The following is a 23,141-nucleotide window of genomic DNA, read 5'->3' as shown; positions in this document are numbered from 1 at the left end:
AGCGACAAAACTCTTTGGTGTCCTCTGACATATGAGGCCAGTGAAACAGGGGAACAAGTCTGTCCCAAGTTTTACTTTGGCCCAAATGCCCAGCCAAAGGAATGTCATGTGCCAGGGTGATAAGAAATTCTCTGTATTGCAAGAGAATGACCAATCTCCTGGCAACTCCAGGTTTAGGGTCCCTTGACTCAGTATACAGGAGGTTGTCTTCCCAATACACCATATGGCTATCACTGACATCCCCATTCTGCTGTTTGACAGCTTGCTGTCTTAAACCCTCTAGTGTGGGACAGGTCTGCTGTGCCACCCTCAGCTCTTCCCTAGCAGGTCCCCCTGCACCCAAAAGCTCAGCAGTGTCTGCTGCCAGCACCTCTGGTATAGGGTCTGCACAGGGAGAGGGTTCCTCTTCCTTTAAAAGGGGAATCTTCTGGAGAGGGAGGGATAGAGGGCAGGGATTGACCCTTTCTACCCCAAGCTTTTAGGAGCACTTGGTCCATTGTTCTAGGAACCAAGTTTCCCTGTCCTTTTTGCTTTTTGGCCTCAGCCCTGGTTAAAGCAAAAATATGCCCAGGAATGCCCAGCATTGCTGCATGAGACTCCAACTCCACTTCAGCCCAAGCTGATGTCTCCAAATCATTGCCTAGTAAGCAATCTACAGGTAATTCAGTGGCTACCACAACTTTCTTTGGACCAGTGCCCCCCCATCCCCCAGTTGAGATTCACAACAGCCATAGGGTGTCTAACTGTGTTATTGTGAGCATCAGTCACTTGGTACTGCTGACCAAGTAGTTGTTGATCAGGGTGAACCAGTTTCTCTATCACCATAGTTACACTGGCTCCTGTGTCCCTGTAGGCCTCAACCTCAACACCGTTGATTAGGGGTAGTTGCTTGTACTTACCCATATTAAGGGGACAAGCAACCAAGGTGGCAAAGTCAATGCCACCATCAGAGACTAAAACAGCCTCTGTGGTCTCCCTAACAAGTCCAACCCCAACTACACTGCCAATAGTGAGCCCAGCTACATCCTTGGATTTGCTATTTGTAGTAGACTTCCCACCACCACTGCTATTACTAGGGGAACTAGAGGTTGCAGTTGGGGTTGTGGTGGTGGGAAGTTTGGTGTTCTTCTTTGGAAAAGTGGAATCACTTGTCCAATGGTCTTTTACTTTACATAAATAACACCAAGGCTTTTTCTGATTGTTAGAAGAGGATTTGGACCCACCACCCCAGATGATTTATGTGGGCCTGAAGAAGACTCAGAATGTTTTTTATCTTTGTCCCCACCCTTGTCAGAAGACTTACCATCCTTCTTCTTGCCATCCTTGTCACCTCCTGTATGAACTTTTCTGATCACTCTTGTTCTGACCCATTTGTCTGCCTTCTTTCCCAATTCTTGGGGAGAGGTCAGATCTGAGTCTACCAAGTACTGGTGCAACAAATCAGACACACAATTGTTAAGAATATGCTGTCTCAGGGTCAGATTATACAGGCTTTCATAGTCAGTCACCTTACTGCCATGCAACCAACCCTCCAAGGCCTTCACTGAACAGTCTACAAAGTCTGTCCAGTCTTGAGATGATTCTTTTCTGGTGTCTCTGAACTTAATCCTGTATTGTTCAGTGGTTAAGCAAATCCCTCCAAGAGTGCATCTTTCAAAACTTTGTAGTTGTTATCATCACTTTCTTTGACAGTAAGGAGATTATCCCTACCCTTACCAGTGAAGGATAGCCACAAGATAGAAGCCCACTGCCTTTGAGGGACCAACTGTACCATACAGGCCATCTCAAGTGCAGCAAACCACTTGTTAATGACATCCCCCTCCTTGTGAGGGGGGACTATCTTATGCATGCTTCTGGAATCTTGCTCTCTAACAGGATTGCGATCAAAAACACTGCTGCTGCCACCATGGGAAACTAACCCCAATCTCTGCCTCTCCCTCTCTACATCCAGGGATTCCCTGTCTAAGGCCAGCTGCTGCTGTTTAAGCTTCAGCCTGGCCTCTTCCAACCTCAGCTTTCTGAGTTCCCTTTCCAGTAAGTTATCCTCAGGGTGGGAGGCTTGGGAATTGTGAGATACAGAGGAAATATGGGAATTGGCAGAGAGAGACCTGTCCCTAACTGGCTGAACCCTAGTAACCTGGCCTTTAGGAGTGAAAGGTGCCCTACTAATGTGTGACCCCCTCCCGCTACCAGTGTCACTAGCTGGCCTGCTAGGTGGCAGGTCTTTGGAAGAACCCTCCCCAGTCTCTTCAGGGAACTCCTCTGAGTCTGACTGGGCCCCCTCCCCTCCTACCTCCTGTTCCTTGGATGGGCCAGACTGGTTCTGGTCACTTTCTAGGATAAGGTTAAAGTGAAAGTCTTTGGTAGGATTATTGCCAATGCTTAAACCTCTTTCTATGCAGAGACCCCTCAAACTTTTAAAGTTTAAACTCACATAGGTTGCCTGAACAATTTTGGGAGTGAGCTCCACTGCAGAAATGATAGAAAAGGTTCAGGACAGAGAGAGAAAAAGTATTAGAACTTTTGAAAGTGCAGAGAAAAAAACCTTTTCAAACTTTTTGAAAACTTTTAAAAGTTTTCAGAACATTTCAGAAACTTTGTAGAAAGTTTTAGAGCAGAGCAGTTAAACTGTTTGGTTCAATGTGTATATATTGAAGTATTAGGTATATGTTTTTCTCATGAAAAGCACCAATGACAAAGTGGTAAAGCAGTTACAAGTACTTAACCCACTGCTGCACCACCAATGTAGGAGGCTGGCCTGGCTTATATTGGGTACCTTGTGGTACTTACACCTTGTGCCAGGTCCAGTTATCCCTTATTAGTAGATTAGAGGTGTTCTAGCAGTTTAGGCTGATAGAGGTAACTATAGCAGAGTAGCTTAGGCTGAACTAGGAGACATGCAAAGCTCCTACTATACCACTTATATCACTTAGCACTATATCATAAGAAAACACAATACTCAGAGTTACTAAAAATAAAGGTACTTTATTTTAGGGACAATATGCCAAAAGTATCTGAGAGGATATACTCCCTTAGGAGGTAAGTAATATACCCAAAATATACACACACAAACCAAAATCAGGTAAGTAACAGTTAGAAAAGTAGTGCAAACACTGTAGAACACAATAGAATGCAATAGGAGAAAATAGGCCTAGGGGCAACACAAACCATATACTCGAAAAGTGGAAAGCGAACCACGAATGGACCCCAGGCCTAGTGTAATGTGTAGAGGGTTGCTGGGAGTGTAAGAAAACAAACACTAAGGGTGTCCAAGATACCACAACCCAAGACCCTGAAAAGTAGGAGTAAAGTCAACCTACTACCCCAGAAAGACAGGAAAGTCGAGATAGGTGATTCTGCTAGGACAACAAATGACTTCAAAACACTGAAGACGGATTCCTGGACATGAGGACCAGTAAAGGAAGGGGACCAAGTCCAAGAGTCACACAAGTGTCTGGGGGGAACAGGAGCCCACTAAACCCCGGATGAAGGTGCAAAAGGGCTGCCTCCGGGTGGAAGAAGCCAAAGATTCTGCAACAACAGAAGGTGCCAGGAACTTCTCCTTTGGTCAGAAGATGTCCCACGGCGTGCTGGAGGATGCAGAGTTGTTTCCATGCAGAAAGACCGCAAACAAGCCTTGCTAGCTGCAAGAGTCACTGTTGAGGATTTTGGGTGCTGCCAGGGCCCAGGAACGACCAGGAGGTCGTCCCTTGGAGGAGGAGACAGAGGGGACGCTCAGCAATACAGAGAGCTCGCACAGAAGCAGGCAGCACCCGCAGAAGCACCTGAACAGGCACTTAGAAGATCTGAGGACAACGGTCAACTCAGAACAACAAAAGAGGATCCCACGACGTCGGAGTCCAACTCAGCGAGTTGGGCAATGTCGGACGGAGAGCTGGGGACCTGGGCTAGGCTGTGCACAAAGGAAGTCTTGCAACAGTGCACAGAAGCCCGAGCATCTGCAGTTCACGCAGTACACAGGTTTACTGTCTGGCGTGGGAAGGCAAGGACTTACCTCCACCAAATTTGGAGAGAAGGGCCACTGGACTGTCGGGGACACTTGGACCCAGCTCCTGTGTTCCAGGGACCACGCTCGTCAGGATGAGAGGGGACCCAGAGGACCAGTGATGCAGAAGTTTGGTGCCTGCCTTGGCAGGGGGAAGATTCCGTCGACCCACTGGAGATTTCTTCTTGGCTTCCAGTGCAGGGTGAAGGCAGACAGCCTTCAGAGTATGCACCACCAGGAAACAGTCGAGAAAGCCAGCAGGATGAGGCGCTACAATGTTGATGGTAGTCTTCTTGCTACTTTGTTGTGGTTTTGCAGGCGTCCTGGAGCAGTCAGCGGTCGATCCTTGGGAGAAGTCGAAGAGGGAAGTGCAAAGGAACTCTGGTGAGCTCTTCCATTCATTGTCTGGTGAGATACCCACAGGAGAGACCGTAAATAGCCCACAGAGGAGGATTGGCTACAGAGAAAGGTAAGCACCTATCAGGAGGGGTCTCTGACGTCACCTGCTGGCACTGGCCACTCAGAGCTGTCCATTGTGCCCTCACACCTGTGCATCCAAGATGGCAGATGTCTGGGACACACTGGAAGAGCTCTGGTCACTCCCCTTTCCTTTGTCCAGTTTCGAGCCAGAGCAGGGATGGGGGGATCCCTGAACCGGTGTAGACTGGCGTATGCAAGGAGGGCACCATCTGTGCCCTTCAAAGCATTTCCAGAGGCCAGGAGAGGATACTCCTCCCAGGCCCTTCACACCGATTTCCAAACCTCTCTCAGGGGAAATCCTTTATTCTGCCTTCCTGGGACTGGGCTGCCCAGGCCCCGGGGGGGCAGAAACCTGTCTGAGGGTTGGCAGCAGCTGTAGCTGCAGAGAAAACTCCAGAAAGTTAGTTTGGCAGTACCCGGGCTCTATGCTGGAGCCCCGGGATGCATGGAATTGTCCCCCAAATACCAGAATGGTATTGGGGTGACAATTCCATGATCCTAGACATGTTACATGGTAATGTTCGGAGTTACCATTGTGACGCTACATATATGTATTGACCTATATGTAGTGCTTGCGTGTAATGGTGTCCCAGCACTCACAAAGTCCAGGTAATTTGCCCTGAACAATGTGGGGCACCTTGGCTAGTGCCAGGGTGCCCACACACTAAGTAACTTTGCACCTAACCTTCACTAAGTGAGGGTTAGACATATAGGTGACGTATAAGTTACTTAAGTGCAGTGTAAAATGGCTGTGAAATAACGTGGACGTTATTTCACCCAGGCTGCAGGTGCAGTCCTGTGTAAGAATTGTCTGAGCTCCGTTTGGCTGGCAAAAGAAATACTGCAGCCCATAGGGATCTCCTGGAACCCCAATACCCTGGGTACATAGGTACCATAGGGAATTATAAGGGTGTTCCAGGGTAAATTTACTCCTACTTTTCAGAGTCTTGGGGTTGGGTATCTTGGACACCCTTAGTGTTTTCTTACACTCCCAGCGACCCTCTACACACTACCCTAGGCCTGGGGTCCATTTGTGGTTCGCATTCCACTTTTGGAGTATATGGTTTGTGTTTCCCCTAGGCCTATTGCATGCTATTGTATTCTACAGTGTTTGCACTACTTTTCTAACTGTTTACTTACCTGATTTTGGTTTGTGTGTATACTTTGTGTATTTTAATTACCTCCTAAGGCAGTATATCCTCTGAGATACTCTTGGCATATTGTCAATGAAATAAAGTACCTTTAGTTTTAGTAACTCTGAGTATTGTGTTTCTTATGATATATTGTTATATGATCTAAGTGGTATAGTAGGAGCTTTGCATGTCTCCTAGTGCAGCCTAAGCTGCTCTGCTATAGCTACCTCTATCAGCCTAAGCTGCTAGAACACTAATAATCTACTAATAAGGGATAACTGGACCTGGCACAAGGTATAAGTGCCATCAGGTGCCCACTAAAAGCCAGGCCAGCCTCTTACAATAGGATAGTGCAAACAATAGGAAAAGCTTTAGAACGCAATGGGAGAAAACAGGTCTAGGGGCAACACAAACCATATACTAAGAAAGTGGAATGCGAATCACTAATTCCCCCCTAGACAAGTGTAGTGTGTGCAGAATCGCTGGGAGAGTAAGAATACCGTAAAGGTAAGTAAATTACCCCACCCCTTAGCCCAGAAAAGCAGAAGTAAAGTACTGCAAGTGTCCTTACGACACACTACACCTCATGATTGGGATATTGCAGTAACCAATCACGTCTGCAAACAACTGCTGGATTCCTGGACCTGAAGACCTGCAAAAGAAGGGGACCAAGTCCAGAAGTCGAAAGAAGCTCCAGGAAGGACAGGAGCCCCTGCCAACCCAGAATAGGGTGCAAAAGAAGAGTCCCCAGTTGGACGAAGACTGCAGGAATGCACCCTAGGAAGATGCCAGAGGGTTCCTGTGTGATGCAAAAGATGTCCCAAGACGTGAAGATGGATGCAGATATGATTTTGTGTTGGAAGTCACCAACAAGCCTTGGTTACGACAAATGTGCGTTTTGCATCAAAATGGTGCTGGCTGGACCCAGGAGGGACCTGGGGATCTCAACTCTGTGTGAGGAGGAAGAGGGGACTCTCAGCACTTTAGAGAGCCCTCAGGATGCCAGGCAGCACCTGTGGGAGTCCCAGGGCACGGGGACAAAGGAGGTGCGAAATGCAGCTGGTGCGGCACAACCACGGAAAGTCCCACGCTGCCGGAGAACAACTCAGCGAGCTGAGCATTGCAGGATGGAGTACTGGGGACCTGGGCCAGGATGTGCACAAAGGAATTTTGCAAATAGTGCACAGAGGCCTCTGGAGGTGATGAAGATGCAGTACGCAGGGGTACCGTCACTCTCAGGGAAGGGAAGGTCTTACCTCCTCCACATTGCGTCAGCAGGACCTCAGGATAGTCTGTGTCGATGGGGTCCACCCTCTGTGTCCTTAAGAGCATGCTCATCGCTGTGAGAGGAGTCCAAGGGTACCGGTCGTCATCTTAGAAGGTGCCTGAGTGAGCAGGTGCGTGACTCCGTCACCCTATTGGAGATTTCTTTGGTCCTTCTGGTGCAGGATGAAGACAGGGAGTCCTCAGGGCGTGCACACTGTGGAAACTGTTGCAGTTGCTGGCTGGAGCTGAAGTTGCAGAGGAAAAGTATCCCTTGTGGATACTTTGTTGCTGTTACAGCAGTTCCTGGAGCAGGCTGTGGTTGATCCGAGGCCAGAGGATGAAGTAGTAGTTGCAGAGGATTCCTGCTGGAAACTTGCAAGTAGAATCTGAAGAGAACCCACAGGAGAGACACTAAATAGCCCTGAGAGGGGGATTGGCTACCTTATTAGGTAAGGACCTATCAGGAGGGGTCTCTGACATCACCTGCTGGCACTGGCCACCCAGAGCCCTCCAGAGAGCCCCCACTCCTTGCAAAGCAAGATGGCTGAAGTCTGGGACACACTGGAGGAGCTCTGGGCACCACCCCCATGGTGGTGATGGACAGGGAATGGTCACTCTCCTTTCTTTTGTCCAGTTTCTCGCCAGAGCAGGGGACAAGAGGGTCCCTGAACCGGTGTAGACTGGCTTATGCAAGGAGGGCACCATCTTTGCCCTTCAAAGCATTTCCAGAGGCTGGAGGAGGCCACCCCTCCCCAGCCTGTAACACCTATTTCCAAAGGGAGAGGGTGTAACACCCTCTCTCAGAGGAAATGCTTTGTTCTGCCTTCCTGGGACTGGGCTGCCCAGACCCAAGGAGGGCAGAACCCTGTCTGTGGTGTGGCAGTAGCAGTAGCTGCTGAGAAAACACCAGAGAGCTGGTTTGGCAGTACCCCGGGTCCATAGTGGAGCCCTGGGGATGCATGGAATTGGCACCCCAATACCATATTTTGCATGGGGGGACAATTCCATGATCTTAGACATGTTACATGGCCATATTCGGAGTTACCACTATGAAGCTACACATAGGTATTGAACTATATGTAGTGCATGCGTGTAATGGTGTCCCCGCACTCACAAAGTCTGGGGAAATGGCCCTGAACTATGTGGGGGCACCTTTGCTACTGCAAGGGTGCCCTCACACTTAATAACTTTGCACCTAACCTTCAGCAAGAGAAGGCTAGACATATAGGTGACTTAGAAGTTACTTAAGTGCAGTGAAAATGGCTGTGAAATAGTGTGTGCACTATTTCACGCAGGCTACAATGGCAGCCTGTGTAAGGGTTTGTCTGAGCTCCCTATGGGTGGTAAAAGAAATGCTGCAGCCCATAGGGATCTCCTGGAACCCCAATACCCTGGGTACCTAGGTATCATATACCAGGGAATTATAAGGGTGTTCCAGTGTGCCAATTAGAATTGTTAAAAGTGGTCACTAGCCTATAGTGACACATTTAAAGGCAAAGAGAGCATAAGCACTGAGGTTCTGATTAGCAGAGCCTCAGTGACACAGTTAGGCACTAGACAGGTATACACATACAGGCCACAAACTATGAGCACTGGGGTCCTGGCTAGCAGGATCCCAGTGAGACAGGCAAAAACAACTGACATACATGTAAAAATGGGGGTAACATGTCAGGCAAGACAGTACTTTCCTAGAAGGGGTCCAAACTAAAATGATCATATAAGAATCAATATGCAGTCAATCAGCCTTAGGTAATGTCTGAGAGATGTTTACTGCCGGAATCAGGGCACACTCCTGGATAGAATCAGACTTCCCGCCAGCTAGATCACCATATAGTATACATGGACTACCAGTAGGGGGATAAGGTTTGAGCCTAATACCGACCCCTCTGGAATTCATAAGATAGCAAGTGCGTAATTCAAAATCAGTTAGTTTATCCACCAGCAGCCTGTCCACAAAACAAATAGAAATAATTTCAAAATTTGAACCAGTTTGACTGCGTCTGCCCACCTCAAGATTATCTGCACAAATAACAGAAAGACAATTCCTCTGAGCTCGTAGCCAGTAGATGACCTTATTTAACAAGGAATCATGGGATTCCCGAGAACCAGCGGGCAATTTAGGCACCTCAACCATATAGATGGTGCCTCCCTTGCTCTGCAGGCCTCGGCCCGATTCCTTAAGGACTGACCGTCTCATGCCAGCCTGGCACACAGCATCATCTGATAACGCGGAATAATGCTGGGTGTGAGTAGCTGCCCCAGCAGGCACCTGAGTGCCAACAGCCCCCCCAGGACTGAGCTTTAACAAACTTCTCTGACCCAGTGATATTCCTATCCTTTATAACAGCGTTACACTTCCGCCTTACAGTCACAGGTGCAACCAAAGATCCCTCAACATGGGGTACAGGGGAGCTCTCAGGAAGAGACGTTGTGGAAGGCCCTCGAGGATGATTACCAACTCGAGGTCTAACTTCAGGCACATTAATACCAGTGGGCAAACCCCCTAGAGCAGGCCAAATCCTGCCCCTCAAGCAATTACACACACACTTCTGTGCCAAATCCCCCGTTAATTGGTTCATTATCAGCTGCATCAAGCTCTTGACTTCATTCAGTTTCTGACAAATAGAGGCCAAATCAGAGTCCCCACAAGACGGAGGCAATCGACCCATATTCGGAGGCAGTTTGGCCGCAGTGATATCATCAACACAGATATCAGATTGTGGATGTGTAACACAATCATGGGGCCTCCCCTTCTCCTTCCAGAGGCCCATACTGATTAGAGCACAGAATTTTTGGAATCACCAGGATCTCAGGGCTGAGTGGTAATCGGGGGACCTCTTTCCCTGCAGGAAAACCGTCTGTGTCACAGGATGCAACAGCTTGGGGTGCCATGTTTGAACCGATCTCCACATAGGAGTTGTGGGGCTGCAACTTCCTCTTAAATATATCTGTAATTATTTTAGCAGAAGCACCGCATTTTATAGATGGTCAGTTAGAGTTATTGCTCAGAATAGCCTCCACCTCTTCAAAGAGAATATCAATCTCTTCTAAGGGATTGTTTCCTTTAATAGTCAGGTAACTTGTTTGTTTATCTGACTGTTTTTTTAGTTTTTATTTCCCACTGGAGTGGACAGGGACATCCACAGCTTTACGCTTCCCCATCTCCAGCAGCAGATGATATAATTAGACCAATAAATAAAACCTGTAATCACTTTCAGAAAAAGGGGATGCCTTACTTCACGGAGGTCAGAGGGGTGCGCCCAGCCCGGCCGCTATCGGGCGATGACGGGCAAAGATGGGCCCGTCTTGCCCCGGTCTTCACCCAGGCGCACGCCCGAGCGCATCCTGCTTGCGTCCCGCGCTGCGTGGATCAAATAGCGCTTATAAGCGCGAGGTGGAGCAAGGAAGCCTGGGGGATGTGGTCCCTCTCCAGGCAAGTGTCAGTTTCAAAGTCCCAAGAGCAATAAGCGCATCCCGCACTGCGTGGATGAAATAGCGCTTATAAGCGCGAGGTGGAGCAAGGAAGCCTGGGGGATGTGGTCTCTCTCCAGGCAAGTGTCGGTTTCAAAGTCCCAAGAGCAATAAGCGCGTCCCGCGATGCATGTGGATCCCACCCCTTTGCCCTTGGAATAGCTCCCTTGCACAAACTATTGTTGTTGCCAATAGCTGGCTGGCATACATATGTGCATGAGGTTCATATGCACAGTGAAGCCCAGTTGTATGGTATGTTTTGTGATGTATGCAAGAGTTTTCAGACACAGTACGGGGCACGGTGTGGTTTTATGCAGTGCCCTGCATTGAGGGGCCAGTTCTGCTAAGTCTCATCTCTCCTCATTCACATGCATTTCTGGCCTATCCCAGTCCATTGTCAGTAGTCCAGCTGCCACAGTCCACTGTTGTTACCCTTGTATAATGGTAGGGAGATGTGGGATTACTGGGTATGATTGTTGGTGTGCTGTGAGGTGTTAATTCCTACACATGATCTTTCATAGCTGGTGACGTGCCATTTCTATGTGTGCTGCACTATGCACCATACAAGGGAAAGGTGAACAAAATGGGTATGTCTGGTATGTTTTAGTGATATGTTTTAGTAATATGTAAATGATGATGGCAACACTTGGATGGCATTTGATATTGGTGCTGCCTGAGGTTTCTACACCATGATAAATGCGAGGCAGTGCCTATCTGTGAATTGCTTTATGTTGGCATGGTCAATGCAATTCACATAGATGATCTATTCCTTGGTAATTGTTGTGTGTGAGGGATCTGTATTTTGTTGTCAACCTGTGGATACTAGTAGTGGTTTGGGCTCAGCTTTTTTATGCAAAGGGGGCATAGCTCCACCTGTCCTTCATGTAGTGTGTCAGTCAGGTGGTGCGAGAACTTGTACATATGGGTATATGTGTGTGTGATGTGTATTGAATGCGGTGTAGTGTGGCATGTGGCACATATGTAATTGTCTGAACATCTGTGTTCCCCTGTCCATGTGTGTTTAGTGTGATGTATGTATTGTTTGTCCCACAAGTGTTGTGTGTTGTTTGTATAATGATTAGTATAGTGGCTTACCTACAAGAAGCCCATTGCCATATTGACCATCCTGGAACCGCTGGTTGGTGGTAGAGTGCTGGAATATGTAGGCATAATGGACGCTGCCGGGATATTTAGCTAGAATGTTAGTGAAAATCCCACGATGGTCCACAATGGCCTGCAGATTGATGGAGTGGGTATGTTTGTGGTTCCTGTAGAGGTGTTTGGTAGCATCAGGAGGCACACTTTGTACAGAGGTGCAGTCCATTGCACCCAGCACATGCGGGAACCCAGCTATTTGGTGGAAACCTTGCTTGGTCTCCTGCTGCGGTTGCTTGGTGTTCGGGAACTGAATGTGGTGGGGTGGGGTGTGGGGCGTATGATGGCATCCAGGACTAACTTCCAGGTGTTAACTTTTCTTAAATATGGGCCCAAGTATTTTAAAACTTGCTCCACTGTTATGCATGCTTTGAGGAGGCCTAAGGTACTGGTGGAAATCCTTGTTTACAGTTGTGAGTAGATAGGGATTAGTGTCAAAACCCATATGTGGTTGCACGGGAGAACCTATGCACCACCATGGCACTCCCCCTTGATGCAAATCTGTGCAAAGTAGCACATAGCATTACTTTGTGTTACTTTCACCCAACTTTCCAAAACAAATTCTGATTTAGTGTGGAGTGTAAATACCACTGGAACACTTTGCAGAAGGTTTGCGTTACTAAAGCAATGCAAGCCTGGTGCAAAGTGTTACTAAGACTGGACCCTAGTGTTTTTTTACATATGAGTCGGCCAGATCCTGGTCTGGAGTTTGCAACTGTCCAGATCTTATTCGCCAATGAGCTGTCCTTTTTCCAGAAGGCCAACAGACGTCTTTCAGCCCTCTTGTTGAAGCTTTTGATGAGGATTTGTTCACTCCTTTCCTGGAAGACACAAGCCTAAAAGTGGCCATTCTTGATGGTGGGAGTGTCAATTAATTGGGCCTCATGTTCCATATTATTTGAAAGATGAAAAGATTCAACTTGCCTGCGGTCACCTCATCATCTTTGGAACTTTGTGTTTAGCTCATGGAGCCTTCTGTGCAGAGGGAGGAGCTTCCTTCCCAGTGACCTCAGCACTGTCTCTGATTGTTGTCCTGGCCTTGTCTCGCCCTTGGTGCACTCTTTGTGCATTAGGACACCTCCAGTTCTGGCATCTCTTAGAGGCAAAGCCTTCCTCTGGCAGGAGGAGTGCCAAGGCATTAATACTCTGACTTTTAGCTCTTCCTGCAGGTTCTAGAGTCCTTTCCATTAAAATACATCTTCTCACTCAGGTCTCCTGCTGCTTTCGATCTAGCTTTCCATTAGTATTCTCACTTGGTTCTCATAGGCGCTGGAAGAAGGGATAGAGGGATGCTGGAGCCACCTCAAAAGAACCATGCTAAGGTTCAGTAGGTGAATAAGTGACAAAGATGTGTTCAAAGACAGAGGTCATATATCAGATTATGGGGGTGATTCTCACCCTGGCGGGCGGCGGAGGCCGCCCGCCAGAGTTCCCCCCTCCAGAATACCGCACCGCGGTCATTAGACCGCTGCGGGTATTCTGGGTTTTACACTGGGCTGGCGGGCGACCGCCAAAAGGCCGCCCGCCAGCCCAGTGTAAAACAACCTTCCCACGAGGACGCCGGCTCCGAATGGAGCCGGCGGAGTGGGAAGATGCGACGGGTGCAGTGGCACCCGTCGCGAATTTCACTGTCTGCAATGCAGACAGTGAAATTCATTGTGGGGCCCTCTTACGGGGGCCCATGCAGTGCCCATGCCATTGGCATGGGCACTGCAGGGGCCTCCAGGGGCCCCACGACACCCCATACCGCCATCCTGTTCCTGACGGGCGAACCGCCAGGAACAGGATGGCGGTATGGGGGCCGCCATGGAGGATTCAGAAGGGCAGCGGAAAACCGGCGGGAGACCGCCGGTTTTCCACTTCTGACCACGGCCGAACCGCCGCGGTCAGAATGCCCTGCGGGGCACCGCCAGCCTGTTGGCGGTGCCCCCATCATTTTAGCCCTGGCGGTCAACGACCGCCAGGGTTAGAATGACCCCCCATGTCTTCTGACAAATTACTGCTCACTCTTTGCACTTGAAATTGGAGTTTACTTGTCTCTTCCTGACTGCACATTCAGAGGTTTTTATAAACTGAACTACTTGACAATCGTGCTGGGGTACAAGGAGTGTGAATGAGAAGGCTGTAGGATGTCATTTTTTTAACAGAAAACAAAATGTAAATATCTGTAAATCAGCTAAAACATTATGGAAACAAAGATTTGAATATGGTTTACACAAATAAAGGCACTAAGGCCCTCATTACAACATTGGCGGTAAAAGCCCCTTACCGCCATGCAGAAGACCGCCAACACACCGACGCGGCCGCAGAAACCCACCACAGCTATTATGACCCACATTTCGGAATCCGGCAAAATTCAGACACCCACACAAGTCCGCCACACCAAAGGTCAGTGATAAACTGGCGAAAACAAAACCGAGACCGTCACGCCAACAGAAATGCGCCCACACTATCACGACACACGAATCCACGAGGCGGTCTTTCAACCGCGGTATTCCATTGGCGGTACACACCGCCGCGCTCAAAATTCACACACATTTACAAAACACAGCCACATTGGACAATTCAAAATACACACCTGATACACATACACACACCACTCCCACACACTCAATACAATATAAAACACACACCCACATCACACACAAACCCCTACGACAACAATTGAGAAAGAATCACAGAGAGAGACACCACCATCAACAATACTAGCATCCACAGGTACACAACACCATCACCCACAAAACTTCCACGCACCTCACACAACACACCACTACATATCACCACACTTATCACCACACACTCCACCCCACACATCACCTACGCCACCCCATGGCAAGGCAAAGACACCCCAGGTTCTCAGAGGAGGAGCTCAGGGTCATGGTTGAGGATATCGTCCGGGTTGCAAGGAAGATGGAGCTATGGCGAAGAATAGTGGACAGGGTCAACGCAGTGGGACAGCACCCAAGAAATCGGGAGGACATCAGGAAGAGGTGGAACGAACTACGGGGGAAGGTGCGTTCCGTGGTCTCAAGACACCAAATGGCGGTTCAGAGGACTGGCGGCGGACTCCCACCTCCTCCCCCACAACTAACAACATGGGAGGAGCAGGTCTTGGCGATTCTGCATCCTGAGGGCCTCGCAGGAGTAGGTGGAGGAATGGACTCTGGTAAGTCAAATCTCAATTATTTCATCCCCCACCCTACCTGCATGCTATCACATACCCCCACCCTCACCCCCAGCACCCCAACTCCTCACATATGTCCCAACATCACGACCCACCCATCCCAACACCAAGCCCTGCATGCAACAACAAAGCATGGACCCCCATCACTAAAGCATGCCCACTGCACATACCCATACACCCCCCTAAACCACCATCACACAAGCTCCCACACAGGAATGCAGGCACTGGGGTACACGGTCACCCACCCATTGCACACCATGGCACACACAGATGTAATAACCATCCTTTTATACCCCTACCCAACGTCACCGGACAGGAGGGTCCACACATGTCCACACCACCAACTGAAGAGGCCCACAGTGATGACAGCACCTCTGTCCAACTGGATCTAGATGACCAGCCCAGCCCATCGGGGACCATGGGACAGTCGGTTCCCATCACCCAGACACAGGCCACAAACCTTCCACCCTCTGGAAAAACCAGCATAACACCCACCCAGCGGGCCCATACCTCCGTCTGCAGGAGGAACAGTATATGGGCTTCAGGGAGGAACTCAGAACCATCAGCTCCACCCTGGGCACCATCGTAGGGGTGCTGAAGGAACTTGTGAACACCAGGAGGGACACTGTGGCACTACAAGGGGCCCCTGACACTAGCATGGACGATGAACTGCCCACCACCTCCGCCAGCGCTAGTGGACAGGACGCCCCACCACAGGACCACCACAACAGCACCCCACCCCCTGCAGAGGGAGAACCACCCTGCAAACGGTCCCTGAGATCCAGGGCAAAGACAGAGCACGATGCCAAGACCCCCGCCAAGAAAGGAGACCACCCTGATTGTCATCCTACTGTTCCACTGTGTCACCCTGTCTATACTTTAACTGCCCCAGCTCCACTTCCTATGCCCATATTGGCAATGCACCTGTGAGCCTAATAGACTGGACTCTGCCATGGACATTCCTCTGCCATCACCCCTCACCATTTCACTACCCCGTCCAATATTGAGCACTTAAATAAACACACCTAAAGCACAAAACGACCTGGAGTCTGTCTGTGATTTCGAAATAGTGTATTAGCAATTACAGTGACAAAATGCATTTTTAAATAGTAATGTCAAAATACCTATGTCACACAGCTCTAGTCCATGAGGAATCTAACCAGATGTCACACAGTGGGACCCACATCTGTCAAATCGTAAGGGAAAGTGACAACTCAGTGACCATACACTGGGTGAAAATGACAGACAGTAGAGAGGTAGTAGTGTTAAAGTACATGTACTATGCAGGTTTGTATTCTTACCTGTGTCTCACTGGAAATATTGCAGGATCACAGAGTCCCTGTTGTGCATGTCTTCTTCCTCTGCTTCCTCATCTTCACTGTCCACAGGCTCCACAGCTGCCACAACACCGCCATCTGGACCATCCTACTGCAGAAAAGGCACCTTTCGTCGCAAAGCCAAGTTATGAAGCATACAGCCGGCCACGATGATCTGGCACACCTTCTTTGGTGAGTAGAATAGGGATCCACCTGTCATATGGGGGCACCTGAACCTAGCCTTCAGGAGGCCGAAGGTCCGCTCGATCACCCTCCTAGTTTGCCCATGGGCCTCATTGTGGCGTTCCTCTGCCCTTGTCCTGGGATTCCTCACTGGGGTCAGTAGCCATGACAGGTTGGGGTAACCAGAGTCACCTGCAAATGGAGAGGGACAACTGTTAGACACACACCAACTCTTAGGGATATCCCCAGACCCAGACAACCATTCCCACTGGCTTGCTTCCAGGTGCTCACCTAATAGCCACACACGGTGCCTCTGGAGTTAACCCATCACATAAGGGATGCTGCTATTCCGCAGGATGTAGGCATCATGCACTGAGACAGGGAACATGGCATTCACATAGGAGATGTACTGGTCGGCCAAACATACCACCTGTACATTCATGGAATGATAACTCTTCCGGTTTCTGTACACCTGTTCACTCCTGTGGTGGGGACCAAAGCCATATGTGTCCCATCAATGGCACTTATGATGTTGGGGATATGTCCCAGGGCATAGAAATCACCTTTCACTGTAGGCAAATCCTCCACCTGAGGGGAAAAAATGTAGCTCCGCATGTGTTTCAGATGGGCAGACAACACTCTGGACAATACGTTGGAAAACATAGGCTGGGACATCCCTGATGCCATGGCCACTGTTGTTTGAAATGACCCACTTACAAGGAAATGGAGCACTGACAGCACCTGCACTTGAGGGGGGATTCCTGTGGGATGGCGGATTGCTGACATCAGGTCTGGCTCCAACTGGGTACACAGTTCCTGGATTGTGGCTCGGTCAAGCCTGTAGGTGATAATCAAATGTCGACAGGTCCACCAACGGTCGGTACACCGGAGGATGCCGCCATCTCCTCACATTTCCCAGCGGACGGTGCCTATGAAGGACAACAGCGAGCACAGAGTCAAACAACTCAGAGGTACGTACCCACAGTTTACACAGAACACCATTCATACACAAAAGGTGGCCTGTATGTGTGTTGAGTCTAGGCCTAGGTATGTGTGACGCAGTTGAAAATGAAGCCATGTGGGCCCCTGAAATGGCGGCTGCCTGACCTGTAAAGTGGGACAATGGGATGTGAGGTAACTGCACTGGCATTGTACACCATTGCGGTAGGTGGTCGAAGACCGCAGCGCAATGCTGCATTGGTTAACATTGGACCCTATGGGTCCCAGGAGCCAATGACGAAGTGTGCCGGCGGTGACGGTACGCACCGCCGCAGACGTGACCGCCATTTTCTATCACTTCAATCATTCAATACCTGATCTTCGACAGGAGAGGACCTACACTGCAAGTGCTGCTGTGACCTCGGTCTGGAAGAGACAATGGCTTGAGTGTCTGGGGAAAGGGCCCCTGCCTTCACATCGGAGGAGTTGGAGAAACTCGTTGATAGGGTCCTCCCCCAGTACAAGCTACTCTACGGTCCTCCAGACAAACAGGTAAGTACACTGGGAGCATGTTGTATGGGCTATGCCTGTGTGGAAAGGGCTGGATGTAAGAAGGAAGGGGGCAGAGTGCTGCGTGCATGAAAGACGGTGAATGCATGTGCCACATGGCAAGGGTAGGGATGGGGGCCAATCACTTTGACGGTGCAGTTGGTAATAACTTCTCTTTTTCCCCTGTACATTTCATGTAGGTCAGCGCCCACCAGAAGAAAGATATTTGGCATGCCATCGCCAAGGAAGTCCGGACCCTGGGGGTCTACCACAGACGGAGCACCCACTGCCGTAAAAGATGGGTGGACATTCGCCGCTGGAGTAAGAAGACGGCAGAGGCTCAGCTGGTTATGGCCTCCCAACGTGGGAGGGGTGCCCATCGCACCATGACCCCCCTGATGTTCAGGATCTTGGCGGTGGCCTACCCGGAGTTGGATGGGCGCTTGAGGGCATCACAGCAGACACAAGGGGGTGAGTACACTCTCATTCAGCTGACTGCACGCATTACGAGGTGTCTGGGTGGGGGAGGTGGTCTGTGGGTTTCCCTAGGCCAGGGCAAGTTCCGTAGTCAAGGCCCCTCCGTAAGGAAGGCCATGTGGCACCCCACCCCACCTCTGTAGAGTGCCAAGTACAGCTATTCACGCCCTGTGTCATCTATGTGTGCAGATGTCGTCCATAGCCTTGTAGGCCATTTCCCAGGAATTGAACAGTGGAGCCCAAGAGCGCGGCGTAGTGCAGGGGCCTTCTGTGTCGGTCGTGTCCGCCAACGGTAGCGGTAATGCATGCACTCAACATGTCTTTCTTCTGTCTTCCCCCCCCTTTTTTGGCCTCCCTGTTCTTGTGTGCATTAGCATCATCAGGTGGAGGAGCAGTGGCACCGGAGCAGGAGGGAGCTGCATCACACATGGCCCTGGAGGGCGACACTACGGAGTTAGAATTCACCAGTGGGACGGAGGGCGACGGGAGCTCCACGGTGGGGACAGGAGCTGACACCAGCGACACAGACTCGTCCTCTGATGGGAGCTCCCTTGTGGTGGCGGCAATATCTGTGCCCCTACATCTACAGGTACAGCCACCACCCCCCCTACCAGCACCACCCTCCCAGCAGCCCCTCAGCCTTTGCCCCGTGCCCGCTCAGCCAGGAGGGTGGGCATCACCTTCGCCCCAGGCACCTCAGGCCCTGCCCCAGTCACCCCTGCTGCCCTCAGTGAGGTGGCCATTGACCTCCTCAGGTTTCTCACTGTTGGGCAGTCTACCATTTTGAATGCCATCTAGGGTGTAGAGAGGCAGTTGCAACAAACCAATGCATTTCTGGAGGGCATTCATTCTGGTCAGGCCACAGCACAGACAGTCCCCCACCTGTGAAGCATCAGAAGTTGGCCAGTGCCCGGCGGGAGAAGGGGAAGACTCCAGCCACCAAAGCCGCTCCCAGGGGTCCCGGTGGGAATGTGGGGAAGGGCCACAAGAAACCCGGAAAGTCTGGCAAGAGCAGCACAGCGGAGAAGACCGCCATCATCCCCGCTGCCCAGGAGGCCAGCCCCAGCCCAGCTGCCCAGGAGGCCACCGCCAGCCCCAGCCCAGCTGCCCAGGAGGCCTGCACCAGCCCAGCTGAGCCATGAAGGACCGCCAGAAAAAGGCCCGTTGGGCCATGAAGGACCGCCAGCAAAAGGCCTGTTGGGCCATGAAGGACCGCCAGCAGCTGAGACCTTGCAATGTAGACAGCCATCTGAAGCACCGCTGAACAGGGCACCGCCATCTCAAGCACCGCTGAACAGGGCACCATCATCTGAAGCACCGCTGAACAGGGCACCGCCATCTCAAGCACCGCTGAACAGGGCACCGCCATCTCAAGCACCGCTGAACAGGGCACCGCCATCTCAAGCACCGCTAGCCCATGAGTGGCAGGGGCACTGACGCAACTGGGTCCGTCACGGGTGAATGATGCACTCTGGGCACCATGCCCCCTCCAGAACCAGTGGGAACTGTCATCCACTACCTCTGTCCTTAACAGGATGAAGCACTCTGGGCACCAGTCCCCCTCCAGAACCAGTGGAGAGATCCTAACAGGATGAAGCACTCTGGGCACCAGTCCGCCTCCAGAACCAGTGGAGACTGTCATCCACTTGTGAGACTGTGGCTTTGCAATCCCCAGGATGGAACAGTGGACAGACCACCCACTGTATAGACTTGTGAGACTGTGGCTTTGCACTCCCCAGGATGGAACAGTGGGCAACCCACCCACTGTAGAGACTTGAGAGACTGTGGCTTTGCACTTCCCAGGATGGAACAGTGGGCAGACCACCCACTGTATAGACTTGTGAGACTGTGGCTTTGAACTCCCCAGGATGGAACAGTGGGCATGTGGCCCCCTCATGGATTTGGCGTCGTGCACTCAAGCGGCTGAGGTTCCCCCCCTTTTTCTCCCCCCTGAGGTGCCTGTTTTCTTGCTCTCTGATGCCCCTGCAGTGTTCTCTCCGTCATGGTCGGGGATCTTGTGTGGGCCTTGCCCATACTGTGTGGTCCCAGTGTTCCACTGACTTTCTTTGTGCAGTACCTGGACTACTAAGCTTGGTGTATATTTTGTTTATGGTGTATCTATATATTTTTGCGTACTTGATTTTAATATATTACAATGGTTACACTCATTTCCTTTTGTCTTTGCGTTCTTCCGGGGGGGTTTGGGGGTGTAACTATATTGTATCATGATGTATTGGTGTGTGTGTTGTGGTGGGTGTGGGTGGGGGTGGGAGTGTTGCGTGTTGCGTTTGTGTGTCCCTGTTTTTTCCCTCCCCCCTCCCCAGTGTCGTAGGTGCAGTACTCACCGTGGTCTTCGCCGCCGGCGTTCGTGGTCCTTGTAGAGGAGCAGGAAGACTATCGCAGGTAGGATTTGGAGTTCCGGTTCCATGGTGTCCTCATTCCTTGTGGAGTGTGTAGAGGTGAGCGTTTTCCCTTCGAAACTCCTGTTTCCGCCGTGTTTTTATCCACGGTGAATCCGCCCCGGAAAAGGTGGCGGATTGGCCTGTCATAATAGTGTGGGCAGTACATTGTCTCCCGCCTGTTTGTTGGCGGTGACCGCCGCGTTGTTTGTTTGTATCGCTGTGGCGGTCAGAGTGTTAAAGTGGCTGTCTTTGTTGGCGGTTTCCGCCGCGGTCGTAATTGCAATTTTTTTACCGCCGGCCTGTTGGCGGTCTTACCGCCGCTTTTACACCATCTGCCAGGGTTGTAATGACCACCTATATTTTTTGATATGCAAATTAGAAATATTCACTTAACCTCAATTTGTACACAATTGGGGGTCATTATGACCCCGGCGGTCGGAGGTAATGTAGCGGTAGTACCGCCAACAGGCTGGCGGTACTTACCCGCCACATTAAGCCAAACCGCCAATGTACCATACCGACCGCCACGGCGGTAACAACTGCCGGGCTGGAGACTTCACTCTCCAGCCCGGCGGCCATCACTTGCCCGCCTGCGGGATTATGACCCCGCCTACAGCCATGGTTTTCGTGACATCCTTACGGCCACGAAAACCATGGCGGTAGGCAATATCAGTGACAGGGAATCCCTTCCTGTCACTGATAGCGGTCTTCCCCACCCCCTACCCCTCCACAGGTTCACCCCCACCCTTCCTCCCCAGACCCCCCTTTATACACACCCCTACCCTCACACAAGCACACACAAATACACACACCCATTCCAACATTCATCTACGCATGCATACATCTATTTATGCACACATCCACACACACTTACATACATACACAAATTCACACAACTCAACATACACGCACTCACACATCCATGCATACACACAACACGCAACACACATCTGCATACATGCACGCACAGACATACACACCCCCCCCACACACACACACTCAACACCCACCACCCACCTCCCCTGTGGGAGCACCCGACTTACCTGTAGTCATGGGGTCCTCCGGCAGGAGACCGGATGGGGCGCTGCTGCCAGCAGCAGCATCAGCCAGCAGAACACCGCCAGGCTATATTTTTCTCATAATACGGCTGGCGGCGGTCTACTGGCGTGGCGCTGCTGGTGGCAGCAACGCCACCTTACCGCCATCCGCCGGCATTGCCACAGCTGGATTTCCGCCAACCTTCTGGCGGAAATCCGGCTGTGGTCATAATCCGGCGGGCGGCTGGTAGCCATGGCAACGGTCTTTTGGCAGTCGTCGCTGCGGCGGTAGGCGGTTTTTACCGCCAGGGTTCAAAATGACCCCCATTGTCTTTTGTGCGCAATATAGCTTTATCATTAGAACTGCATATCTGGGTAAATTTAGTGGCCATTTCAATGAGAAATGTGCTGTCTGTAAAGGACACTGAGCTACTACACCCTGCTCCACTATTGTATGTGCGACAAGGAGCTCCTAAATGCACCATCAGCTGAAGACTGCACCCTCACCACTCTCCTGCTGAAAGGGCGTGGCTCATGTTCTACATTTGTTCCTTATGAAACAATTGGATTTTTCACAATCCCCATGAGCGCAGTGGTGTCACATCGATGACAGCACCCAACTCCGAAAAAAGTTCCAGCACCACTATTTGCTCCTCCTTCCGATTCCACGCTCAGTTCTCCATTAATAGTTTATTTTTTATCCTCTCGCAGGTTCTGTGCTCTTTCTTCCATTAATAGATTATTTTTGCTTCTCGTGCGGGTTCCGCGTTTTGTTCCATTAATGGTTTATTTTTGCTCCTCTCACAGGTTCCGCGCTCTGTTTTCCATTAATAGATTATTATTGCTCCTCTCAAAGGTTCTGCGCTCTGTCTTCAATTAATACTTTTTTTATGCTCCCACAGGTTCCTCGCTCTGTCTGCAGTGAGAGTTGTCCTCTCGGGTACAGAAAGACCGCCAGAGAGGGGGAGCCCATGTGCTGCTTTGACTGTGTCCCCTGTTCACAAGGAGAGGTCAGCAACAGCACAGGTCAGGGTTGTGCTTGACAACTTCTCAAGCTTCTAATAATCAGTTTCAAGAATTATACACATCTCAAGAACTGTGGTGTAAGTTAGAAGACATTAATGCTTTCTTCTGTCTTTTCTGCGTAAGAGATGCTGTCATGTGGGTATTACAATGAGGTACTTTGATCTGTAAGGCATCCAACTTCTGGGCTGGCCTGGGACCCCTTTGCATGTTCCTGCAGCTTGTTGCAGGAAGGCCTGGGCTGAATCAGACTGGAGCCCATGTAGCATCTGTCAGGTGGAGGTGTGCTGCACACTTCCTGTAACTGTGAAATTGACAAGCGATTCACATGGAAGACTGACAGGAGGCTCTGTGGAATAAGGTGCATTAATGTAGGGACTTAGAAAAAAATCTGTGAGAGACCCCCCTAGCAATAGGACTCCCAGCACCTGCCTACAGACTTAGCACATGCACACTTATGTACAGTTTTGTGCAGTAAATGTTTGGTTTACACTGATGTAGGACAGAAATTATATGTAGC

General features: G+C 50.5%; 1 protein-coding gene across 1 annotated transcript in view; it reads left to right on the top strand.

The window, feature by feature from the left end:
• LOC138248999 (vomeronasal type-2 receptor 26-like) overlaps window positions 1–23,141 on the top strand; it is a 191,906-nt gene that overhangs the window by 146,971 nt on the left and 21,794 nt on the right. The gene's annotated exons all lie outside the window — the stretch shown is intronic.

This window comes from Pleurodeles waltl, chromosome 8 (genome assembly GCF_031143425.1).
Source record: "Pleurodeles waltl isolate 20211129_DDA chromosome 8, aPleWal1.hap1.20221129, whole genome shotgun sequence".
Taxonomy (NCBI): domain Eukaryota; kingdom Metazoa; phylum Chordata; class Amphibia; order Caudata; family Salamandridae; genus Pleurodeles; species Pleurodeles waltl.
This window is presented reverse-complemented; position numbering and strand designations above follow the sequence as displayed.